This window comes from Catharus ustulatus, chromosome 12 (assembly GCF_009819885.2).
Source record: "Catharus ustulatus isolate bCatUst1 chromosome 12, bCatUst1.pri.v2, whole genome shotgun sequence".
NCBI classification, from domain to species: Eukaryota; Metazoa; Chordata; class Aves; order Passeriformes; family Turdidae; genus Catharus; species Catharus ustulatus.
The window spans coordinates 3,420,907-3,441,529 of record NC_046232.1 but is presented as its reverse complement, the minus strand read 5'-3'; the positions used below and the strand labels follow the sequence as shown (position 1 = coordinate 3,441,529).

The 20,623-nt window shown below is 44.1% G+C and overlaps 1 protein-coding gene across 7 annotated transcripts in view; it reads right to left on the bottom strand.

The window, feature by feature from the left end:
• NEO1 (neogenin 1) overlaps window positions 1-20,623 on the bottom strand; it is a 168,114-nt gene that overhangs the window by 114,679 nt on the left and 32,812 nt on the right. The gene's annotated exons all lie outside the window — the stretch shown is intronic.

Sequence of the window (20,623 nt, the reverse complement as noted above, 5' to 3'; positions counted from 1 at the left end):
CAATTCGGCCCTCAGGAGAAAGTCTCCCATTCTGAGCTTAAAACATCTTGCAAACGTTTTACAGTGGTTTTTTTTTTACTTCCATTCTATCCCAGAATAAACATGATTACTTTTCCACTTTAAGTATTCCCCAAAGAATTCTGTAATTAACATCTAGTTTGCATTAAGAAGTGAATTTTAATTACTGTCTTTCTGGTGTATTTGGTCAAGCAGAATGATTGTGTGTTAATATCACTTTGACTTGTCTTAATTTAATCATCTGTAGGAAACAGAAGACAAATTCTTCCAGAGAAGAACAGTTTTCCAATCAGCATGACACTGGGTTCAGCAAAAAGGGCACCTCGGTTTTCGAAGCCTACCTTAGAAATTACACTCATATGACAATAACAAACTGCTCATCTCAAAACCATTTCATCTCTCACCACTGACCATCATCTCATGGTCAATAAAAAAATGTGACATATTTTAAGACCACCTGGAAGACAAATATTCATTTAATTGAGAGATTTGTTTAATTACGCCACAGAATAGTTCTGGGGTTTGAGGAAAAAACACAAACTCTGAAGACGACCTTTACTTGCAAACAAAGGCTGTCCTGGAAGCATTGCAGCTTCTCCCATTGCTTGGTTGTTTGTGGGGTTTTTAAAATCGGATTTACCTTCTAAAATGACCTTAATTAACAAATTGATACGATTTCCTCTATCTTTGAACTACACAGAGAGTCCCTGGTCTCCAAAGAGCCTCCAGCTTCCCCGCAGAGGGACTCCAGCCTTCCTGCACGGAGCCCATTGTCTGCTACTCACAATTCACAGCAACTTGGAGATAAGGCAGGAGTGGTGTGAAAGAAACAACAGATAAACGACTGCCTTAGCAGCTGACAGCGCTCAAGCGCTCTCTTACCTTCAAAAATTCAAAAAGGAAATAATGCAAAACATTTTAGAAAGACTGACATTTCCCCAGTGACAGTGTCAGGCTGGAGACCTGTTAGGTTGGGATCCAAATCCTTAGGATAAGAGACATCCCAAAAGAAACCCAACCCAAACCAAATATACAGAACAAAAAAAATCAATAAAACTTGAAAAATTCTTAGGAGCTACTTACATTACTCTGGTTTGTACAAGGGCACCTATGTGTGGATGTTCTCACATGCTCCCTGTGAGGTACAGGATGTTCCCTGCGCCTCTGAAACCCCGAGTGCCAGCTCTCATGCAGCAAAAGGCAGAGCAGAAACAAGAGCCATGAGCAGCAGGAAAACCTTTGACCTTTTTACCTCTATAATCTCTTCCAGTGCCACAGAAATCTGAAGTTCTTATTAAAGACTGAGCTGCACAGTCCCTGAGCTTTCCAAGGGAAGCATTTCTGCCCCACCTCAATTACAGGCTTCTCTAAGTTTTTCTAGTATAAATCCAGATCCCCATGAGAACACAACCACTGGTTTGAGTTTTGCTTCACTCTGGCTTTTCAAATAAAACCCAGAAAACCTTTAAAAGGGGAATGGCATATTTTTGTTTACCCTACCAGTCCCCAGTGCAGATTGGAGCAGATCCAATCCATCCATAGAGTAAGATCATTCTTGCTCTGGAAGCAACAAAGGGGTCCAAGGAAATAGAGCAGAGCAGAGAATGTCAAGGGAGGTCACACCAAGACCTGAGAGCAGCTCAACAGGGACCATAAACCTTGAGGAGGAATGGGAAGCAGATTCTCAACCAGGCTTCAGAGGTGCCAAGCTCCTGCCAAGAGCCCTGGGAAGATACAGCACTAGCTGCTTTGTCCCAGGATATCCCTGTGCTCCTGCACTGAATGCAGTGGGGACAAAACGTGAAGGATTGGTAAATAACTCCATTCCAGCTTGAAGGAAGTTAAACCAGAATGGACACCAGTTTTTTAGAGGATCTGCAGTTGGAGTTTGGGGCACTATGGAGAACCACACTGCACAAAAATGGTTTGTACACCTTAATAAACTTCTATTTCTACCAATGAGCCACATTTCTCCCACTCCATCAACCTACTGATTACTCAGCTCAAGGACAGCATCTTATTTTGGGTACAATGGGTGTGTATTTGGTGCAGGGAGTCCATCCCTTTGCACACACTAACACACACAGGCATGTGCACCCTGCCTCCATTTCTGCTAACACTGGCCAAGGAGCTCATGCTAAAGCTGTCTCCCCGCTCAGAAACAGGAACAGACACATCTCACTCATTCCCACCATGCTGGAGTTTATTTCTCTCCAGATCTGCTCTGGAGATGAGTGGCAGGGAGCCAGATGGGCCAAAGTACAGCAGAATGCCCTGGCACAGAGAAGATGTCAGGGAGCCACAGACATGGACGCTCCACAACTCCCTTCCTCAGCCCTGCCAGCGCACAGATAGTCGGGTTTAACACTCCTGTGCCCATCCCTGTGCACAGACAGTCGGGTTTAGCACTCCTGTGCCCATCCCTGTGCACAGGCAGTCGGGTTTAACATCCCTGTGCACAGGCAGTCGGGTTTAACACTCCTGTGCCCATCCCTGTGCACAGGCAGTCGGGTTTAACACTCCTGTGCCCATCCCTGTGCACAGGCAGTCGGGTTTAGCACTCCTGTGCCCATCCCTGTGCACAGGCAGTCGGGTTTAACACTCCTGTGCCCATCCCTGTGCACAGACAGTCGGGTTTAGCACTCCTGTGCCCATCCCTGTGCACAGGCAGTCGGGTTTAGCACACCTGTGCCCATCCCTGTGCACAGGCAGTCGGGTTTAGCTCAGCATCATGGCACTGCTGACTGCATCACTACCATAAGCCCCAGATGCTGTTCTTGGAAGCTGTTGCAAGGCTTGCTACTTTCAATTTAATGTTAGACTAGCTGATTATTCCTGCCTAACTGTATTAATTTACACTTCGGTCCTCCAAAATTTTTCCATCTTCCAAGAAACAGTTTGCCAAATTTGAACTCTATCTTTGTCCTTGCTCTTCCTTAAGTATGAAAATGTAACAAATACAGTTTATACCATCAACCACTCTGGGACTGAAAGACAGCAAACACAAGTTTACTTAGAACACCTGAGTGCAAAATCCCCACAAAAGAGCTTCCAGCATCAACATCAGGACATGGAGCTGCTGGAGAGAGTCCAGAGGAGGCCACAGATGCTCCAAGGGCTGGAGCCCCTCTGCTCTGGAGCCAGGCTGGGAGAGCTGGGGGTGCTCACCTGGAGAAGAGAAGGCTCCAGGGAGACCTCAGAGTCCCTGCCAGTGCCTAAAGGGGCTCCAGGAGAGCTGGAGAGGGATTGGGGACAAGGAATGGAGGGGCAAGACACAGGGAATATCTAAAAAGTGGAAAAGGGCAGGTTTAGATTAAATATTGGGAAGGAATTGTTCCCTGTGAGGGTGGCAGGCCCTGGCACAGGTTGCCCAGAGCAGCTGTGGCTGCTCCTGGATCCCTGGAAGTGTCCAAGGCTGGGTTGGACACTGGGACTTGGAGCACCCTAGGATAGTGGAAGGTGTCCCTGTCCATGGCAAGGGGTGGGGCTGGATGAGCTTTAAGGTGCCTTCCAACCCACATCATTCCAGGATTCTAAGTTTGGGAAACATAAGCATGTTCACCTCACCCAATTTGTCCAGGAACTGATGCCAAATTCACTACTTCCATACATTCCTATCCCCTACTATTAAAAATACTCTGGGGCATTCTAGTCCTCCTTGTAGCTCCTCTATCCCCAAATTCTCATAATTAACCATCAGTTTTGTGTTTCAGCCAACACAAAACCCATCACCTCAAAGTGATCTGATAGTATTTAACCACAAAGTGCTTCCAGCCTGTCCTGCACCATTTTCTGTGCAGAGGTACATCTTTATAAGACACAGCAATGTGTGGAACAGTAAATGCCAAGCAGTTGCACAAGTGGGAAGAAGCTTTCCTTCGTTATCCAGTTAATTTCTGGAAGACACAAGCACTCAAATATCCACCTTAAATCACTGAAATGCATCCTTTAACAACCACCTGCCACGAGCTCATCAGAAATCACAGCACTTAGGAAAATAACTCCAGACAAAACCACTCTCATCTCAGTCCCACTGACTCCACATAAATCACCTCAAACTGGTGCACGACAATGTCTCTCGAGATTTCCCCAGCAGTGCCACAGACCTGCCTTGGATTCAGGGCTGCCACCAGAACTGTTCAGCTGGGATGTTCTCCTGAGGATGAGCAGCACCTGCAGCCCAAGCACAGGGCTCCAACACTGTAATTCACTTTGGAAAGAAACCACATCACATTTTACGAGGACCAAATGCAACAATCATCCAAAAGGAAAATGTGCAGCATAGGTTTCAGAACTCCTTTTTCCAAACATGATAAATTAAGGCAGCCAAACACATATTCCATCACAATTAGCTGACTTGAGATGAGGCTTTGGTTTGGAAGGAGTCAGACTGGGCTTTGATGAGGGAAGATCACTCACTGTTCAGAGCTGAAGAACAACATGGCACTGGGGGCAATACCTGTCCTTCTGACTCCAAGGCAATTTAGGAGTATGGCTATGACACCCTTCAAGCTTGACATGTAAAACAGAAGCATCTGACAAAGCCTGATCAGCTTGGCAGGAACTGTTAGGCAGCCCCTTCTCATGTGCTGCGAGTCAATAAAAGCTCCAAGCTCTCTGGCTGCAGGATTGCACTTTTAAAAGGCTTTTCCCCAGAATTTAATTAACGCTCCCAATGGCCTCTATAATCCTAAAGACAGTGTTTTGCCCTTCCTAACCCACATCATTACAAAAAGCTGCCTCCAGAATCAGCCAGATGCAGTTTAAGTGAAGATGTTCCCCATACCATTCCCTGCAGGCTGCCAGCAGGAGCTCACAGGGAACTTGTTCTGTGGTTTTGTTCACATATTCATGGCTGAGGAGCACGTTATCTATGTGGGCAAATTGCTGCATGTGGTAATCTCTAAATAAATGTATATATTACCAGCTTGGTAATTTATTTTCCTTGACAATATCAAAAGCATTCTGCATTCTCCAAGAAGCAGAATTTATCTATGATACCACAATGCACCAATGCTTAGACAAAGATGTATTTTCTGCTTAATATTACATTTTTCTCCTATAGGCAATAGAGATTACAGACCACCTGATCAAATTAAACTACAACAGCAATATACACCAGCCAAACATCTTTTGATTTTACTTTCATAAAGCAGTTCCCAAGCCCAACCAAACACACAGTGCTTGGCAAGTTCACCACACTCAAAAACCAAGGTCACATTTCTAAACCGTGCTCTCCAAATGCCACTTCAGGCTCCTGCTTCACAAAGACTCTGCAATCCACAAATTATACCAGACAAAAATTAAATTGCACTTAAGCATCAAGAAAAAAAAGAGGGAGTGTAAGAGCTAGCCCTGACTGCAGAGTACAGTATAAATCCTGCTGGTACTTCCATAACTCCAGCGGCAGCTGGCAGCAGAACCTGGCAGAGCAAGTGGTGGAACATTATAAGATAAGTAATGCCTTGTATAAATCCAGACTTTCCCAGACTTAGTAGATTCCTTTCTTCTTCAGCTCAAGCAGATTTCCTCCTCTGATGATTTAATACACTGAAACAAAGATATCCATCAGAAAGAGTAACTCCTCCTCACCCCAGTATGGTTGGGAATTGTGGGCTAGGAATGGTGCTTGAGGAATGCTGTGGTGCCTCAAACTCCACCAACCCACAAGGAAAGGGGCTGTTCTGAAATCCCCAAGGGAGAGAGATCCTTTCAGGTAGAAGAAACTCCTCCCTGTGAGGGTGGTGAGGCCCTGGCTCAGGCTGCCCAGAGCATCAGTGGCTGCCCCGCCCCTGGCAGGGGTTGGAATAGGGCTTGGAGCACCCTGGAACAGTGGAGGGTGCACTTCCCATGGCCAGCAAAGTGGATAATCCTTCAGGTCCTCTCCAACCCAAACCATTCCCAGATTCTATGCTGTTACTGAGCTGAGAAGGTTTTTGACATCATGTACCAACAAGAACACAAAAACCAAGACAGTCACCATAACAATAGCATTACTGTAACAGACAAAGAGGTAATATGGGTAATATTGGCCTTAGTAACTTGGGAGTATCCAGACAGCACAGCCAATAAACAAAGAACCAGACAGAGTAAGCCACATTTTGCAACAGTGCCTTTAGAGCTCTGTTTATATTTCCAGTTACCTTTCATTTGTTAAATAACAAATTATTGTTGGTTTAATCTTAACTGACCTTCTTGATGGACCTCAAGCACAAAATTATATTTTAAAAAATTAGCTCATTAAAAAAGTGTGCAGGAATAGAATTCAGAAGTCCCCAAATAGTGTGGTGTGTCTGCAGTTAATCACTGCAAGGAAGCATCTCTGCATCTACTCCAACCATTCTGTCTGTAAGCGATACCATTGCCTCATATATTATTAAATAATGGCAAGAAAAACACGATAATGATCAGCAGCCACATCCAAACACAGATTGTAATCTCCAAGATCAGATGTCTGTGGAGATGCACTCATCTGGTGTTCAGTTCCACAGCCTTGAGAGAGTTAGACATTTTTACCTGGATTTGGAACACGTGGAAGTGATTTTATTATTTACAGTGAATTGTCCCAGGTGCTGTGCCATGGCTCCCTTCAGCAGCTGCTCCCAAGCACTGTGACACCAAGTCACAAGCTCTCTGTCCCTTTACTGTCAGGATGCAGTTCTGTTCAGCTTGGAAAACTGCAGGAGAAAAGATGGCACCAACTCCTCTTCCCCTAAAGCAGGGCTCACTGGAACCACTTCTCGTGGTACCCTTCTACACCTTGTCCCAAAAAAACCCCACCAAGGAGGTGTTCCTCATGTCCAGTCCATATTCTTAAACTGCTTCCTACACACAAGAATTCATTCACTTGCCTTAAATCCACACTCAAAAAAAAAAAAAGGGAAATAAAAAGCTGCCTACCAGCTGTGCTTCAAAAACAACTTCCGGTGCACATCTTGTTCCTCCTGGTGTGCCAGGAAAAAAAATCCTTTACAAGCACCAAGTCCAAAAACATGGATTTCTTTCAGGTCGTTTTACAATATCCTTGGGTTTTACAGAATTTGCAAACAGCAGCTGAGCCCCACAAATCACAAGGTGAGGTCCTTTCTCACCCTGGGCAAGGAAACATTCTTTCAAGGCCATTTTGTTTTTACAAATCAAAGGAAACACAAGTCAGACTATCAAACACCATGTATTTGAATAAAGCCAATGAGGGAACCTCTCTGAAGGTCCTAACTGCAAAATTCCTTCTTGCAACCATTTCAGAGGGAGAGCTTAAAGGATTTTATCCATCTTTTCCCTTTTTTGTGGAATACTAAAGGCATTTCTCTCATTTCAAGCAACTACCAGTTTTTAATATCAGCAGAGCTTCCTTCAAAAAGCACTTTAGTCCCAGGGGACCAGAGCTCCATTATTTATTTAATTTTTAATTCTTTCAGGGACTGTTTTCATTATTTTCTCCACCTGGCCTGAGAAAGATCCCTCCAGCATTTCTCCACAAGTTTACTAGAGGGCACTGTAAAGACACCTACAAAAGGAAGAAAATGCATTTCTGTTCCTCCCAGTGAACAACAGTACTTTGACTTTTCCCCAGAAATAGCTCCCAGATGTTGGCTCCTGATGCTACAGTTGTTACAGTAGGTGAAGAGGAATTTCCATTTTTTCCTAGAATAATGGATTTCCTCTCCCAGAGTTCCAGTCTTCTGAGCACTCAGATGCCTAATTTACCTCCTCAGAGAGATGTGAAAGAAAGTGGCTTTCCAAGGCTTAAGGACAAACAGCAAACCCACTTTCAAGGCTCAAAATACACACTGCACACAATGCAAGGAGGTTGCTCATCCTGCCCTACTCCCCCTGTCTGGGCTCCACTCAAACCAGCCTGCTCAGAGCCACAGAACCGGTTCCCAAACCCTCCCAAGGCCAGACAAGATGCTGAGCTCCCTATGGAGATGCCCTGCTGGTTTGCAAACCAAGCCCAGACAATCAGGGAGCAGATTCCTTGCTTCAGACAGGGTGGGTTTTTTGCCAGACTGGTATTTCAAAAATGGTTTAGAATATAAAATACAGAAAAAAGTACCCATACATCACAAGGGAATTATTTGCTGAAACCAATTACTTAAATATTTCCCAAGTGTAAACAAGCTGCAGCATCCAAGAACTGTGCATCAAGGGGAAAGCAGTTTTACCACTTCTCACATGCCAATGAGGTTATGGGGCACCCAACAGAACTAATTCAGTTTAAGATGCTCTTTAAGTGAGACAAGCTTTGCACTGAGTGAATGCTGTCCCTCCCCCAGGCCACCTCTTCAATCCAGGGCTCCAGGCAGACCAGAGATGCTAAGGGATGCTCACAAGTGTAAAGGGCACAGGGAAATGCTGTTACCAAGTCAGGGGGGCTCCAATCATAGCAATGGCCAAAAGAGCCACACAGGAAGAAATGCTGGGAGGAAAAGAAAAAAAAATTGGTTTCTATAAGAAGCATAAAATGAAAAGGATGAACATGAAAAAAATATGCAAGGAAGCATCAGATGGAAAGTTGCTGAACATCATTTCCAGTGTCTTTCTAAAGACATACCTTTGCCACACTTCATGAAAGAGGAAAAAATTCTTAACAAATACCTTTAATGCCAGATCAAACAAGGAATATCTGAGAGGGCCTGGAAACAGAACAGCAGCACTGGATCAGAGCAAAGGGAATCCCTTTAACTCAGCATCCTGTGACAGCAGCCGACAGCAGATGCTGGAGAGCACCCAAGGTCACAACCAACACAGCAAAGCTCCCCAGAGTCAGCCCCAGCACCTCCCTCTCACAGCCCAGGGACACCAGGGCTTGTTCCTCAGCTCAACAGCTCCTGAGGGAAAGCACAACCAGTAACCTCTGCCAGCACCTCAGAGCTGCCTTCAGGGAGAGAAGGAAGGGAGAAGGGGAGAGGGAAAACAAATGCAAGTTCAGCATTTGATTCGGGGGTCCCTAATTTAAGGGACTAGTGCAGAAAGATCAGGATAATCAGTAAATTCTGTACACTCAGCACAACTAACTCTGCAGCCCCTTCCCTTCTCTGGTTTCCTACCAAGCACTGCCCAATCACACCACTGATCCACAATATATAAAAATCTAGTAACCTTAGCAATGTGTTAATGAGGGTTTTATTGATCTTTCAGGGCAGTAGTGAGAAAACAGGAACAGCAGAAAGGTGGAAATGATGCACATACACTCTACTACAGACATCCTACAATGCTACCAAGAATCTTAGTTTAAGAACACATTTACACCAGTTTTCTATCCCATAAAATTCAATGTTATTTGCAGAGTTCATTAGGTGCTGTTGTGGTTTAACCCAGGGACAAATCAGGTGCAATAAAACCTGCCCCTCACGAATTTAACTCGTAACCCTCCTGTAAAAGTGAGCTGGCCAACTAGAAAGCCTCAAATTAAGACTTTTTTAGCAGAAAGGGTTAGAGTGGGATGACAGAACACATTACCAGTCACAGGAAAAAAGGGATGCAGAAGGTGTCCTCAATGACATGGAAAACTAGGGTAGATTTTAGTCACACCAGTACCAAGGTAATACCCTGGGGAAGCTGAGGAAACAAGAGAGAACCAGTAGTATGCCCAGCTTTCTTGGGTTTCCACTAAGCATTAGGGTTAGTGTCTGTGTCTGCAAAGCCCAAACTAAAAGCTGTAGAGTGCACAGCTAAAGCCCTCAGAGATGCCCACTCTGGTCAGGTGATCATAGAACAGCATCAGGACCCTTTAATAATAACAACACCCATCATAAATATCAGCCAAACATCTTAGTGGGATCATCAATCAATGACTCATATAAAGGAAATAATATGGGCTTACAAAAACCAGTATGTTACTGCATCAGATTTCAGGAAGACTTGGCAAATGCAGAACTGGTAAAAATGTATATAATATTTAAATCTGATATCCAGATCAGCTCCAGTATTCAAATGAGCACCATTTAAGGGTGCAAATTAGAAAAAAAATGCAAAGAAATGACATTTCAGACCTGAGCCCACCAGGACCAGGAAAGCAGTTTAGGCAGGAGCTTGAACATGCCTTATGGAGTCAACAGCTCCTTCAAGTTACACATTCTTTACCCTGAGCAGTGGATAAAGTTCTCCATTTATGCCACCTCCACAACAAACCATGGTTTGTTTGGCTTTTTTTCATCCTCTCAGCTGTGAATTCTGCATATTGATCCTGAAATGTTTAATACCTTTTACACGCTTTGGCTGCTCCCATTCACCAATGCCCCAGGCTCTGCCTGGCCCAGCACTCCCTCCCTGAGGGAGTGTCCACAAATCTTCTCGACCCTTCATCATGAAATGCACAAAAAGTATCTGGAATAAAATCCAAAATATCCCCAAGTCTTATTTACCGCAACTTAATTATTTCAAGTATAGTGAATGTGTGTGGAGTAGAGAAAATTACTGGATTTTTATTATTTGCTGTATAAGAAATCAAGCAGCTACACTTTGGGAAGGCAACTGCAGCCTATTAACAGCGTATTTGTATTCTAAACAGATCTATAAAAAAAATCTAATTGCACTAATCCTTTACTGTAACTTTGCAGCCGTGTTATTTTACCCGGCTGACATTTTTCTCTAACAGATTCCTACGAGCTGTGAGTGCTCATAAGCCTCATAAGCCAAGAAAAGCTACAAGAAAAAGAGCCAAATGCCTCAATTTAAGTCCTGATTCTCAGTGTCTCCTTTTGCCCAAGAGGAGTGGGTGGTACACAGTTATCTCCCCCTCTCTGGCAGGGAAAGGGGCAAGGGGAAGCCCCAGGGTATCACTGCCATTCCCACACCATCCCAAAGCACTGCATGTCTGACTTGGATGGGTAACACAACCCTGGGCTGTAACTGGAGCATGTGGAACCAGCATCCCTGCCCCATTTGATGTCAGTTGAAAGTACAGTAAAATTAAGTGAAAGAGCAGTTTTAAAAGCTTTCCACAGATTCTTGTCTCTCCTGAAAGCACATTAATGAAAACACTTCCTGTGGCAGTGTGTGAAGACAAGCAGCACCTTTCATCTCCCCTGTTTACTGCCTTCACCTCCCAGATTCCCAGGCACCACTGGAGCTTTGACTGGCGCAGCTTTTGTCAGAATGAAAGAAAAAGCTCAACTGTAGCTTTGCAAATATATTAGCAAAAACATTTGCAAGTATTAGCTTGGCAAATGTTTTATACATGTGAAGGGGAAAAACAGATTTCTCTGTTCATTTATATAACACAGATTATTCCAAAGTGGGAAAGTGCGTTTCAAAAGAACTTATGTAAGAGTGGAAATACAATTACTGCATGCATTAACTGAATTATCATATAGATATGGGTATTACTGGGTGCACAGCTCTGGATATGCTGCTTCCCTCAGCCTCTGCTCTAGCTAATCCTGGCTGTGCTATGGATTGGCACAGACTGACAGCTATCTGGGTGGGTATTTGAAAGGTTCCTCTGCAAGGTTTTGCTCTGTTTAACACAAAGCAGAATTTTTCAGGTGAAATAATAACATCAAAACAAGCCCCAGACCTGCACTCTGCGCATCGCATCGGAGAACAGCACTCCATTCACACCACTTCACTCCTAAACTGTTAAACAAACAGACAGACCTGATGAAATATTAATTTGGCTAATTATGGCAACAGAACTCCAGAAGGAAGTAACAACTCCACAGAAACAGAGCAGTACCTGTTGGCAGCAGTGCCAAATGCCCGGGTCCCAGACGGGTGGCAGATGGCTCCCGAGGCCTGGGCACACCGTGCTGCTCCCAGCCTTGGCTCAGCTCTCCCTGGTTGGAAGATGTAAAGGCTCACCTGGGTAGGCAGAGCCTACATGTGAGCTACTGAACAAGGGCTTTTAGGGAAAGACAGCACACAAAGCATCTACTACTCATTAGTTCTTTCATTTCATACACTGCAATCAAATCCAAGTGTTTTCACCAGAGAAACATTTACCTTCACGGCAAATAAAAAACTCTTTGACCTGCTTGCACAGCAGATGCAAAGTACCTGGTAACTCACTGCCCAAACCAAAAATTCTGGATGATAATACGTCATAAAACATCATCTGAATGCAATTCTTTGCATGGAAGAGTCTTCTGGAGCTCATTTAATCCAACCAGCTGTCCCAAGCAGGTCTAGTTAGATCAGGTTGCTTAGGGATCTGGTCAGCCAAGTCAGAAAATTTCCCAACAACAGAAAAGAGCAAGCAAGAAGTGTGTGAGCATCCAAAGTAGCAAAGCATGGTGAGGGATACATCCCCAAACTGGCTTTTCCTTATTTCCTTCCTGACATATCGTAACTCTGAGTTTGAGTTAAGCAGCTACAAATTAAAAGTCCCAAAGTCACAATAATGGCAACATTAGGAAAGATTGCTTTGAGGAATCCAGCAGTAAAAGCTACATGAAGTGCCTGGTGTGGAGCTGGCTGCAACTGCAATGATGGGTTTGTTTGTACCACCAGCCAGGCAACCTGGGCTGTTCTGGCTCCCAGAGCCCAGCACATGAGTCCAGTGATCAAGAGACACACAAAGCCATGGCTGAAGCTTGACTTGGAACTGCTCACTGCTGTAGTGTCCCTCAGCATCCCCAAACATCACTTCAGCTCCGGACTCTGGCGCAGCTCCAAACCACAGGCTGATCTCACTCCTCAGCTGCACATCTGGGGAGAGCTGCTGCAACTTCTGAAGTGACTGCACCAGGTGAGCAGAGTCATCGCTAGCAGCACAGAACACGGACCTCAACACCTTACACTGCTGTCTTTGGTTCATTCCCGTTAACTCTAACCTTCCCCATACTGCCAGGGTAGCCTTTTTCCTCCACTTAAGGTCCCTGGCATTGTCAATGTAATGTTTTGGGCACAATCTTCCCATCTGCATCCAAGTCAGCACCTGTCACAACAAGCTTTCTATTTTAAATACTGCACATCATTAGGACTGCATTAAAATACAAAGGGTTTACACAGCTCCAGAAGATGTAACGGCACAGCTTTTCCCAGGTTCTGTCAGAAGTCTGCTGTAATTTGTCCCAGTCCTCAAGCAGCACCTTTCAGAGACAGCCACAAACACTGGGAGCTGCAGGGCAGAGCCTCCACAGAGTCACCACTGACCACCACCAGACACCATCAGAGACCTAAAAATTCCTTTGGTCTCGTTTTCCCTGTCCGTTCTGATGATTTATGTAAATAGCCTGTACAGCCTTCTCCTGAGAAACTCTCCCATCCTAAACCTACCTAAAATCACAGCATAATCAGATAATTAGATTGCTGTCCCTTAAGTCTGCTATTAGCACTTCCAAGCTATGTTTAAGGGGATAAAAAAGCTTTATTTCAAGTAATTCACAGCACATGATGACTATCACAAAGGGGAAGCTCTATCTTCCAGCAGAGTAATTTACTTTCTAAACAAAAGAATTCCAAGAGAAAAACTGTCATATAATATGCGGTGGGGTTTTCATGTCTAATTTTTCTTGCTTTTTTATTTGCTTTAAAAGCTACAAGCAGAAAATAAAGCTATTGAACCAGCTCCTTTCAGCTGTAAGAAGGGTGAAATGCAGCTTGCCAGGAAACCAAGCACTCGTGTCACCGTCAACCATGAAAAAGTCCCAGACAAGAGCATGTAAAATCATTGTCTCGGCTCCATAACAGGAACATCCATGCTACAGATGGGATTATGAGAGGAGGGGGTAAAACAGGTCAGGAACTGGTCACAAGCAGCAGCATCTGTGAGGTGGTGCACTTGAGCAGCACATTCTGCAAATACAAACAAAACCTGACCGTGTTCATTTTTTTTTTTAATTCAAAACCTGTTAGGTTGGTATAAAACATTGGTTTTCTTGGATTTTCTGGCTTTGTCTTGATACCAGGCACTACTGAGGTCCTCCTTGCTTTGCTGCACTATTACCTTGCTTGCACATCAGAGGGAATATAAATCACAGAATATTAAGCAAAGCAAGATGCTTTGCCTTTATTTGATTAGGGTTTCTCTGCAGCACAGATTTCTCACAGCCAATATTAAAGTGTAATTACTTTGTCTCCCAAAGTTTTCAAATACATGACTTGCATATATAGAAGTTGTTTTTATCTTTGTAAACATGAAGTAGGAGAAGGAGGGTAAAATTACTCCACTTTTCTGTTCAGCAGTTTCAGTTCTAGTTGCATCTCCTCCCCAGCCACAGCAATGCATGCAGGGCTTCAGCCCTGCTTTGGCTGAGGATGAGGAGACTGTTAAATGTTTGTCACTGGAGTCTGTGCCAATAACAAAAAAAAAAAAAAGGAACCACAACTAGGGCAGGCAGATGGGCCAGAGCTCAGCAAGGCATGAGCTGAAGTGTGTCAGGAATCTTATGAAATGAGCTGTTATATAATAGTATCAAATGTGGGCACCCAGAGCTGGGTCACCTGCATCTCCCCAGCTGCACACGATGCAGACAGCCAAATCCAAGCACTTAAACATCTTACACTGAGTTATATACTGATTTATTTTCATATACCTACATATAAAAGCATGCACATCAGCAGAGCTGTGCAAATGGATGTACCTGCTGAGTTCTAAAGCAAAAATTAAGCTAGACCTATCAACGGGGCAGCTGATAAACCCATGGGCTTTGATACAGCGTAGACAAGATCATTTGAGACTCAACCAATAATGGCATTAGTTCCACTTCAGCATCCAAATTAATTTTCCTGCTCCAGCAGTCTGAATGCTCCCCTTGAGCCTGAGGGAGGTAGGAGCTGAGCTGGCCAAGGGCTTCTCAGCACACAGCCCCACTTCTGGCACCTTTGCCAGGGCTCATCTCCCCACTTAAATGTTAAAAGATACAAAGGTAATTCTGGACAACAATGCCACCTCTTCAAACTGGGAATCTAGGTGAGTTATTTTTACCAGAGGATATTTAATCAGAGATCTGAGAACAATAATTATCTAGAGATACTGAAAATCTGGGGCTACACTGCAGGACCACACAATGCAAAAAACAGAGAATAAGGCCACTGTAATGAGGGCTCAGTCTGGGACACGTGAGTGAGAAAAGCAAGATCTCACAAGCACAAGGCACAATGAGCTGTCCCAAGTTCTTTCTGCACCAAACCAAACTATCTGAAGGGCTGGTGACTGCAAACCACCCCACCAAACCAAAGCCCAGCAGATGTCACGCTCACATCCAAGCAGCAAGTTGAGAACACTGCTAGAGCAGATTATTAAGTTTGCAGAACTTGCTTTTAGTTCACAGGGGAAAAAAATCATGGTGAAAACTTACTATTAGACTAAGGTGTCTTTGATATCTCATCGATTAAATTAAATGTCATTAATTTTGCATGCAACTCATAGATCATTCTCTAAATGCTGTGCCAAAAATCTAATTGAGTCTTCATTAAGTGATCAGATGGGAAATGGGAGCTCTTCCCCCACTATAGAATTCAAGGTTAAAACTGCAGCTCACCAAGGACTGTTAAGAACTGCCTCAGAACCTCACTTTCAGTCACCACACAAAAACCCCTCTATTTCATTCACTCCAAATTTCCTCTACTAGCCAGCTCCTCCCCCTCGCTTACACAAGTAACCTTGAGAAGAGGACAGGTGGAGCTACTAAAGGAAGACAAAGGGGCTTTAAAAAAGGAGATTATTTCAAACTACAGTTAGAGTATCCTACTAAACTACACTATTTTGAAGCTTAAATTTAAATTAAATTCAAGCTGCATTTTTAGCCACATGCTTGTCATTAGCTTTTTGTGTCAGGAGAGAACAATTCCTAGGCTTACCTCCACCACTGAATGCCATGGCTGGATTTGGCCACCCTTCTGTTACTTGTGGGTGGTGGTGGGACAAATCTACAAATTTCACAATTAACAATGAGACTTGAAAAAGTGGTAATTTAATACACAAAGACACTTCTGGAATAAAGCAGCAATGCAGAAGAGGCCATAGAGTTTATGAAGGTGTGCTATTCCCCAAGTCTGGAAGATCGTGTTAGGTTACTACTGCAACCTCCAGGATGGAAAAGCCCTTGGCTAAGGCCAGGTAGCCAAGCAGGACTGCCTGGGGATGTGAGGTCAGGCAGGAATCCAGGCAGGCTCCCAGATGGGAGGAGGTTGTAGCCTCTGCCTGCTGAGACCCAAAGAGAAAGGATTGGGGCCAGTGAACCGGAGCAACAGGGAACAGTGCTCCAGGTTTGGGAAGGGCTTTGGAAAACTCCTCTGGTGCTTCAGGTGAATGGGAGCACCACTCTGGGACAGGAATGGCTCCCCTGTGGCCATTCCTGGAGGTTCAGGGCAGGCCTTTTGGTCTTCATTTCTTCATGTTCAAGAAATGGACACCTGCCCTTTGTCTTCACTACCTTGGTTCAATCTTCTGAAGTACAAACTTGGAGTTCTGTGCCCATTCCAAACTCTGCTATTTTTGGTGTCATACTGCAAGAGAAGGAATACTGACACAATCTAGGTAAAAAAAATTTTCCTCTTCACTCCAAAGCTGTACATTTGAATTCAGCATTCTGCCCTGCAATTCTGCCTCAAGCTTCCTATTAGACTGCTTTTCCAGCATAAATGGTATAGCCATAAATACTATTTTTCTCCATGAGAAGTATTTTGTATAGGTGGTATTTTGAGTCTCCCCAAATCACTGATCTATTATTGAGGCAAGCTGAAAACACACTATCAATTTTCACTGAACTATTGATCAAATGAGGTCGAGCCTAGCAAGATACATGGAGCACCAGGAATCTACAAGCAGGCATCTGGAATGAGCCATGGTATTTCCAATGCCATACAAGGAAAGGAACTTAGAAAATAATATTTAAACAGCTTGCTGGAGTGCAGACTACTTGTAAGAGAACGTCAGCAGATTGGGTGCTGATTACAGTGAAAGAATGTGATCCCCACTTGCAGAAACAAAGGTGATTTTTGAAGCCTGCCCCCTGAGCAGCAGGCAGCCTACCCCAGCTCCCCAGCCTGAAAACGAAAATAAACTCAGGTTATCTCAGTCAAGTGGAGGTACGAATGGTGGGGAGTCAGGGGAATTTAAACATTATGGATAAGTGTGAAATCCTCACTTTTGCTTTGCTAGTAAGGCACTGCCATTTGCTGTGGCAAAAAACAGAACCATTTCACACATACATTCCTTCCCAGGACTGGCACTGCCAGAAGTTACAGGGAAGCTTTAACAGACATCAGTGTGATCTCTAAGTGCCCTGGGCACAGCACTGGCTCCAAGCTGGGCTGGGCACTATTTCAATTACCCACTCACTCTCTTAAAAAGCTTGTTTTTTCACTTGATTTTCTCATTCCCTGCAGCCTCGTTTCTGAAATGAAAACAAAACTGAGAATAACTTCCCCTTACAAAAATCTTGCAAGAGAACTTGGGCTGTTAGTTCTCTTTGAGCTGCTGGGATCTGCCTGGTTTTCTATTGCACTCCTTTACAAGAGCCCATTATGAAATTTGTATAGGAAATCAATGGTGAGGAGCTGCAGGTAGCCCTGGCCTCCTTTTGTGTTGCCAGCACACGGGCCCAGCTGAAGCAAAGCGGTGCCGGCCACCGGTGCCCCAGCAATCCCGGCTGCACGGCCCAAACAATGACATCACTTGGTTCCACACAGCATTTGGGCAAGGTAAAAGCCTTGCTGTTCCTTTTAACCATTATTGCAGAAACTATAGCGAAAACGTGAGCCTTGTCCTGCCGCCAATGGGGAAATGAAAAGCAAGACGGGCAGAAGAATGGTCTCTCAGTCATGCCACTCCAGCAATAATGTTTTTTCCAATGAAGCTTTCAGCAGTCAGAAATGGGAAAGATTATAGACACAGAGCCTGCAGTTCCATTCAAAAAGATCTTTGTTAGCAGCAGCAATGAAAAGAGGGGAAAAAAAGCCCACAAAATTCCTCCACTTAAAGCACAATCTCAAAACATATGCTTACAATCCTGGAAATCTTTGGGAGATTCAGGGTGTTCAACAGCTGCAGCTGAGCTTACAATGAACATTGCAAATAAATGCTAATGAGATGCTTATAGATCCTGAACAAATTGATTTACTGAGATCTTGTCGAGTGCCTCCTATCAAGGGTTTGTCAGAGTAAACAACCAAATCCTTATAAACAGAAGTGACTCATTCATTACAACTGGAAGAAAGGCATAATAACAGAAGCTATAGTCCAGGAGGATGATAAAACAAACCACACACACACGTTATTTACCAAAAAATAATAAAAATTAAGTTTTTTGAAAACACTATTAGAAAACATGCACAGTTTAGCTCACCAAACAGCTACAGATCAGCTTGCAATGCTGTGAGTACATTAAAAACCAGAAGTCATCAGCACAAGAAGTAACTATAATAAAACACACTTGAATAAACCTTTAGGATAAACCCACGTAAAGCAGATGCATAATGAGTTCACACTCATGCAGAATTGTTTTATTGAACATTGTTATTGTGTAAGCAGCTCCTTGGAAATCAAATGGGAGCAAATCCATTCTCTTACAAAAAAACCTTACTGTTTCATAAGGTTACCTACGATTATGAACAATAAATTATGCAGGAGAAGCGAGGTAAAGTTTCAGAAGTTCTATACCAGAATAAGAAAAAATATTTCTAGTTCAATTAAGCTGAGATGATTCCATACTATTAGAACTGTCTAGCATGGAGATTCCTTTCTAGCCTGTCACCTATAAAATATGAACATTTAATGATTTCATAATGGCAGGCAGGGAAGGTGGTATCCCCTGACTGAGCACAGACAGAGTGTTTCTCTTACAGAACATTAAGAGCAAAAAAGTGAAATTCTCCAAACTGGGATAAAAAGCAAGGGCCACTTTATTAACACTAACAGCCTTTGGGAAGGTTGCCCAAAAAAACTCTTTAGTAGGAAAAGCAACAAAATGCAAGAAAAATGAATCCCTTCATCTTTTCAGTCTCCACACCTCCACTCAGTGAAATCCTGGCAGCTTTTAAGGGAAATCCAATCCCCCCGGTCTCCACCTCCTGCTCAAACTGGAGCAGCCCCAGCCTCACATCCACGGCTGCGTCTGAAGGTGATTTCCAGAAGATCCTTGGGAAAGGCTGATGTGCTCTCCTGTTATTACACACTCTGCCCTGCCTGCAGTTCCTCACAGCATCCCTTCCCACAGGAAGCACAGGGCTGGGGGGAGTTTCTCCCTGCAGTTGTAACACAGATCACCACCACCATCCCTCTTTGTGTCTGCACAAAGCACAACAACAGCAGAAGACATTCTGAGAGCAAATTCCCTTCAAAATAAACAAATCTAACTCCTCTGAGGTTTGGGATACTCCACCAGGATCAGGAGAGCATACCCAAAATAAAGCACAAGTCTGCAGACTTCCTATGCTCCTTATTTTAAGCAATGTAAAGCAATTCCAATGTGTCTCACAGCAACATTAGGAGAAAAACGCTGGGTTTTCCCCAAAGATGCCCAAAGCTCCCAAGTGAATGACAAATGCAGCTCTAGCAACTGCAAGGAGGAAAAGGAAATCTACCCTAGGAATTGTCTTGTGAGGAATAATACCAAGCTCCCACTGTCGTGTCTGCAAGAGGATTCTGGTCGGGGAGGAGCTTCTCCATGGCATTCCTGCAGAGATGCACGGCTGGCACTGCCTGTGCAGCCCTCTCCTGTGCTGGTGGTGTGTGAGCACAGCCTGCCCCGGGTCAGGAACAGCCTGGCCTCCTACAGAAATGATACCATAGCAAAGACAGGACTCTTTTGAGACCTGAGCCATCCAGGGGCTCGATGCCGTGATCATCAGGAAGCTCTGGCTCTTCTCTTCCTCGGAGCACTTTGCAAGCCACAATACAAAACAACAACACAATGGGCCGTGCCCTCTGTGAGGAATGCTCAATGCTCATCCTTCTGCAAAACTCTCCTGGGGGAAAAGGATTCTGGAAACTGCTTCCCCCACCCCAGCTGCAGGGCTCAAACACAGCAACTCCCTGTTACAGACACAAGGCCACCTGCAATTTCTGTACATTGAGCCTTCACAGATTGACGGTGTTTTATTGGTTTTGGGAAGCTTGTAAGCTGAAAAACATACAGGAATGGGGGTTATAGATAGGTGTTTCCCAAGACACTCCAGCTGACAAACCCAACTATCTCCAGGCAGCGGCTCTCATGGCCTCTTGCCATGCAGGTCTCCCAGAAGTAATCTTATTTTGAGAAAGGCAACACTGAGAGAACAAGGAGAGACATGACAGTCTCAAAAGAGGACAAAGTAATTAAATACTTGACTGAATTCCTGTCTCTCTCAACCTGAAGCCAGTAGTCAAAATTAAAACCAGACTTACTCAGAATTTTGAAAAATTTTGAAGGAAGTCCCAGACCACATGTTCTAGCAAACTTAGAGTGCTCCAGCTGAAAACTGACACAGTTGAGAGCAGTACTGCAGCACCACAAAAGAAACAAAATCAGGTCCACAACATGGAAGAGAATGGATCTGGACAGCAAAGGTGCTGAGGGCAAAATCTAGTGTATGAAATCAAGGTCAACTTTTCCCCTCCCCTACCCTTCCTGGCTGAGTTGCTCAGGATGTCACAGGGCCAGTAAGACTGGATGGAAACTCAGCTAAATCCCAATTACTGCTACGAAAGGCGACTGCTTTAAGCACTTTAAAATAA